Here is a 6,081-nt window from a genome sequence, read left to right as displayed (position 1 = left end):
GTTGCCCAGTTTTAGGGGTGAGTGACAAAGGTGAGGGGGGAGCTGGGAAGGGTCAAGAATCTGAGGTTTTGCTCCAAGTAAACAGAGGAGTGGCAACTTCAGAATGGAGTTTGGCAGCCAGGGTCAGACCAGGAGGAGACCTCAAAGCCAGTGTCGCATTTCATCTGAGGTTAAATTGTAGGAGGGGTTAAATCCAGCTCTCTAATAGAATTAGTTCATAATCTCTCTCAGAAAAGACAGGCTACCTAACAATTATCATTTGCTTAATCCCAGAAACAGCTTTGCTGGGTAGGGCAGTATAAAATTGCTTTTGGGTAAAGAAGAAAAACTGAATGACATTTATAAGATCGATTGCTGAGTTAAGGATTTACCACCCAAAAGCCTGACGCTCTGCTTCTCATCACAAAGAAAACCCAGCGTGGGGAGAGGTGTGGTGAGGTTGGAGGGAATTAATGACACACTGAATTAGGGAGATGGACATTTCACAGAGATTTAGCTGATTGCTTCTCACATGACTTTGCACTAACGTCAGCCCAGTTTTGTATTGGAAAGGGGAGTTACAGGGGCTTCTCTGGCTTCCCTTGTGGCTCAGCTTCCTGCAATGTGGAAGACCTGAGTTCAATCCCTGGATTGGGAAGATGCCCTGGAGAAGGGAAAGGCTACCCATGCCAGTATTCTGACCAGGAGAATTCCATGCATGGAATAGTCCGTGGGGTCTCAGAGTTGGACATGACTGAGTGACTTTCACTTCACTGTGGCAGTCCAGTGGTTAAGACTCCACACTTACCACTTGCCCCACAGTGTGGCCAAATATATATTAATACATATATGTAATATATATAATACGTGTGTGTGTGTGTTGGTTGCTTAGTCGTGTCCGACTCTTTGTGATCCCATGGACTGTAGCCTGCCAGGCTCCTCTGTCCATGGGATTTCCCAGGCAAGAACACTGGAGTGCCATTTCCTTCTCCAGGGGATCTTCCTGACTCAGGGATTGAACCCGCATCTCTTATGTCTCCTACACTGGCAGACAGGTTCTTGACCACTAGCGCCAGCTTCAATATATACACACACACGCACACACACACATATAATATATATGTATATATATATATATACATGTAGGGCTTCCCGGGAGGCTCAGGTGATAAAGATCTGCCTGCAGTGCAGGAGACCTGGGTTCACTCCCTGGATCGGAAAGATCCCCTGGAGAAGGAAATGGCTGCCAACTTCACTATTTTTGCCTGGGGAATTCCATGGACAGAGGAGCCTGGCGGGCTACTGCTCCCACTTGCCTCACATGTAGCCAAATATATATTAATATCGATATGTAATATACATATGTATATATATATATATACATGTAATATATGTAATATATATGTAATATCTATCTATAAAATACTCTACCCCAAAACAGCAGAATACACATTCTTCTTAAGTATGCATAGACCATTCTCTGGGATGGATCACATCTTACACCACAAAACTAGTATTAACAAATTGTAGAAAATTGAAATCATAACAGGTATTTTTTTCTGATCATAATGGGATGAAACTAGAAATCAATAGCCAACCTCCCCACCCAAAGGAAAACAAAAGGGGAATTGCAAATGATGATTTGGACCCTTCTAGGTTATTCTAGTTTTCCCAAAGAGGCCATAACCCAGTGAGGTTTGCTGTGAGGAGAAAACAATATAATTTCATGCATATTATCAGTGTGGGTACTCAAGAAATATATGTATTTCCTTCCCTCTTTTCAACAATTTTTACTTATTTAGCTTTTTTCCTTTTTGGCGGTACTTTGAGGCACGTGGGACTTCCCTACCAGGGTTGGAACCTGTGGCCCCTGCAGTGGGAGCTGAGTCTTAACCACTGGACCACCAGGGACGTCCTCCTGCACTCTCTTCTTTTCTTCTGTGTCTGTGGCCTGTCAGCCAAGCAAAGGGAGCTGCGGGACGGCGAAGCCACCACTCTGGATTTGCTTTCTTTTTAAGGAAAAAATGTGCCAGGCCTTTGTAGCCCCTCAGGGGTCATCCTTAAGTCACTGTCTTCAGAAACACAAGAGGGCACGAATATGGCGCTTGTCGCTAGAGACTGCTTTCTCTTCCGAGGGATAGTTTGGACACGCAGACCGTCCTGTCTCTGAGTTCTTTTTCTTGCGCGTGGTGGAAGAATGTTCCCCATTCAGGCAGCAATTGTTGCAACCCCCACCCTCCCTTCCAGAGGCTAATCTGACTTCAGGTGTCCGTGTTCTGCACATAATTAAACTCTTTTATTAATAGGGACACCCCAGGGACTGGAGGTTGGGACATCTGAGAATCAGTGTGTGACTGGAGAAGAGGGTTTCACAGCCCTTCCCCTAGGTCTCCATCGCCACCTGGGCTGAAATAGAATGGGCAAATTGAGCCCAGCCTGGTCCTTGAATGATGTCAATTGATTGATGGCTGGGACCCAAGACGGCATCTCCTTGGAACTAAACGGGTGATAATGAAATAAAGCTCAGCCACCTTCCCCTCATCTATCACTGTCAGATGAAAAACAGACCGAGTCTCATCTCCGCCTCTCACTTCAGGCTGAAGCCGTCGATAGCCGCCATACCCGCTTCTTCCACTGGATGGCGCTAAAGCCTCAGGCATCAGCCCTCAGGGACTCCGCAAACGTCCACAGCTATTCTACGAAGGGCACCGGGCAGGGCTGCAGCTATTCAGCAGACTTGAGGCAAACGTGCATTCCATTTAAAAAGGCTTGACCGTGTGAGCTGTTTGCATCCTCCCTCCCGCCGTCTTTAAAGAATCCGCTCTCCATCTTCTTTGCCTGAGCCCCACTGCTCCGTGTCTCATTTTTGTGAAACTCTCCTTGCAGGCAGATACTGGCCTCGTGTGTTAGTCTCTCTGACTCTTTGCGACCCTATGGACTGTAGCCCACCAGGCTCCTCTATATGTCCATGGAATTCTCCAGGCAAGAATACTGGATTGTTTTGCCATTTCCTCCTCCAGGGGATCTTCCCCACCCAGGGATTGAACCTGGGTCTCCTGCATTTCTGGCAGATTCTTTACTGTCTGAGCTATCAGGGAAGCCCTTATTGGTCTCATAGGCTATTATTAGTGTCGAAGAGTATTTATGCGGTGAGAACACTCGGTTTTGTCCGGAAATGTTTACCAAAACCAAGAGTACAGTCTGGCCCTGAAGATGCAGCAGTGAAACCCCCACCCGGTGCATTCTGGGTTTTCCACCTTCATTTCTAGACTTCTCATCATCACAGAGAACTGAATTGCGCCCCTCTGACTTCTCTCTTCGGCCACTTTCCTCCTGTTGCTACTGGGTTTGCAGGTTTGCCACTGTCCCAGCCCCAGCCTGAAACATGGGGTTATTTCAGAACTGGAGGTGGCAGCTTCAGACAACTCTTTCTCAGGTGTTGGTGGCTGAGCCCCTGAATCTGGGAGCTCAGCCTCCAGTGTGTAGCCTGCTGCTTCTGGAAATTCACTGGTCCTCCTCTGGTCACAGTCTCTCATCCCTTCTGTTGGGGCAGATAATGCTTGGTACCCTTGGTGTCAGGGTTTCCACGTATGCAGAGGAGTTTGTGTGGCAGAGGATGGGCATCTGACCCTGGTTTCTGCCACCTCCTGCTTGCCCCACTTCCTTGACTCTTCAGAGTGGGACACTCCAACGCCTAAAACGTTAGCATTTGCAAAGCTCACGGAGCTTCCTTAGTTGGTCTCCATAGCCCTCATTTTACAGATTTAAAGGACTTAAGTTGACCCAGGCCCAGATTTCTGGTTCTGTCTTCTTTCTACTGTCACGCTTGTGTGGTCCGTGTTAGACACCTTTTTTTTTTTTTTTTCCCCCAAAGAGGGTGTTTGAAGAAAGACTCATAAAAATGACCACAGTCAGTATGTATCTGAAGCTCCCCTCTCATCTTCCTTACCTGGGAAGTTTTCCTTTGCTGCTCCTGTTTTCTCCCCTGGGTGTGGAAGCTGTAGGGAGAGGGACTGGCTGAGGACTGACATTTTCTGGGTCACTCCAGGTCACTCGTCCACAATCTCCTAGCCACACGAGTCTTTGCCTCCTAGGGAGGGGCTTCAGGGCGAGGCAGAGGTTCCAATCTTCCCATTGCTGTGAAAATTCTTCTACTTCCTTGAGTCTCATCCTCAGTCAAAAACTCATGCATAGAGATTTCCCTGGTGATCCAGTGGCTAAGACCCAGTGCTCTCAATGCAGGGAGTCCGGGTTTGATCCATGGTCGGGGAACTAGGTCCCATATGCTGCAATGAAGCTTGAAGATCCTGTGTGCTGCACCTAAGATCCTCAGCAGCCCCAAAATAAATACCACCCCCAACCCCCACACCCATATCCAGCAGCTTTTTGCTTCTTGTGGATTTACACCCACATCGGCAATCTCTTACTCCTATGGGATTTCTTTTCCTGTTTAAAATTGTTTATTTATTTGGCCGTGTTGGATCTTCATTGCCGCGTGCAGGCTTCTCTTTGCAGTGGTTTCTCCTGTTGGGGAGCCTGGGCTTCAGGGTGCGTGGGCTTCAGCAGTCGTGGCTCCTGGGCTCTGGAGCACAGGCTCAATAGCTGTAGCGCACAGGCTTAGTTGCTCCACTGGATGTGGGATCCTCGCGGACGAGGGATCGAACCTGTGTCTCTTGCATTGGCAGGCAGATTCTTTACCATTCAAGCCACTAGGGACGCCCTCTTTTTCTTGTTTTAAAAAATTAAAGTATAATTGCCTTACAATATTATATTAGTTTCAGGTGTGCAGCATAGTAATTCCATACTTTTGTACATTACAAATTGATCACTGCCCTACGTGGTTTCAGATGGCATATTTCAGAGGCAGTCCTTAGGAAAATGTGGCAAGGAACTGTTGTGTCCCAAGCACCAGATCCAACCAGGATCTTCAACAGAAAAGACGAAGCTTTAATGGAATTTTGTTACTACAGCTTAACACCAAACTGTCTGGTCTCAGCTGCTTTGTGTCAGGTTCCCTTGCATAATACAATCTACCAAAACTGCTGGATTTTTATCAACTCGATTAGAGCTCCAAGAAGCCAGTGTAGCTACACCCTGAACTCTGGGATGGTGGTGGAGGTTAGCACCGTATCATGTGATTATGTAATGCCACTACTTTTCTTTCTTACAAGGAATAATTCGAGATCAACAGTTCTTTTACCCACAAGGAATCGAAATAGAAAAAACATACATTGTTTCAGCATATCTTTATGAACAAGCTATCTTCGTGAAAAAGAGAAGGATAATGATCATAGGGTTAGGCCAACTCATAAGACAAATATTCAAGAAAAGGTCATTTATTAGCTGGAGGTCTCTAGTGGTTTCCCACAGGGCTCTGTTTTTGGATCTGTTTGGATAACATTTTTACTGACCACTTAGATAAAAATAAAGCATATTTCTCAAATTTTGCACAAGATAAAACCTTAGGAGAGACTGAAATAATAAAACCAGAATACAAACATATTGCAATAGACTGGAACAAAGATCCCAGACCCAGAATTAAGTTTAATAGATGTAAATATATTCATGCCTCCAAAAGAAATTACATAAGTATAGCTTGGAAAGGCTTGGTTTGACAGTCATTTTTATGGAAAAAAAAAAAACCAAGCAAAAAAAACAAACCTGGTAGTTTTAGGTGTTGATAAGACTGATGAGGACTAGTGATGTGACTGAGCAGATAAAAAGCCAACTCAGTCAAAGGTAGCACTGATACCATTGTGAAGTCTGTGTCAAGGCAGGTGCTATTCCCACCGCACTGGGGGCAGGTTCTACCACGTCAGAATATCACATCAGTTCCTCTGGGTCTCACTGTATGGAGGAGCTTCTAAGGGAGGAGCTGTTTTTAGAACTACATGATCTATAGCACGGTTGATGGAGCTGGAGATGTTTCATCTGGAAAGAAGAAGACTCTGCAGTGTGCGTGACCATCATCACGGCTAATATTTACTGTGCTCTCCCTCAGTACCAGGCTCCACTCTAAGTGCCTTACTTGTGTCGTATACTTCTACTAAAACCATATGAGTTATGATGATTATTACCCCCTGCCTTTATCTGGTTCAGTTC

The sequence above is a fragment of the Ovis canadensis genome, chromosome 3, assembly GCF_042477335.2.
Source record: "Ovis canadensis isolate MfBH-ARS-UI-01 breed Bighorn chromosome 3, ARS-UI_OviCan_v2, whole genome shotgun sequence".
Lineage (NCBI taxonomy): Eukaryota > Metazoa > Chordata > Mammalia > Artiodactyla > Bovidae > Ovis > Ovis canadensis.
Note: the sequence above shows the minus strand (reverse complement) of the source record.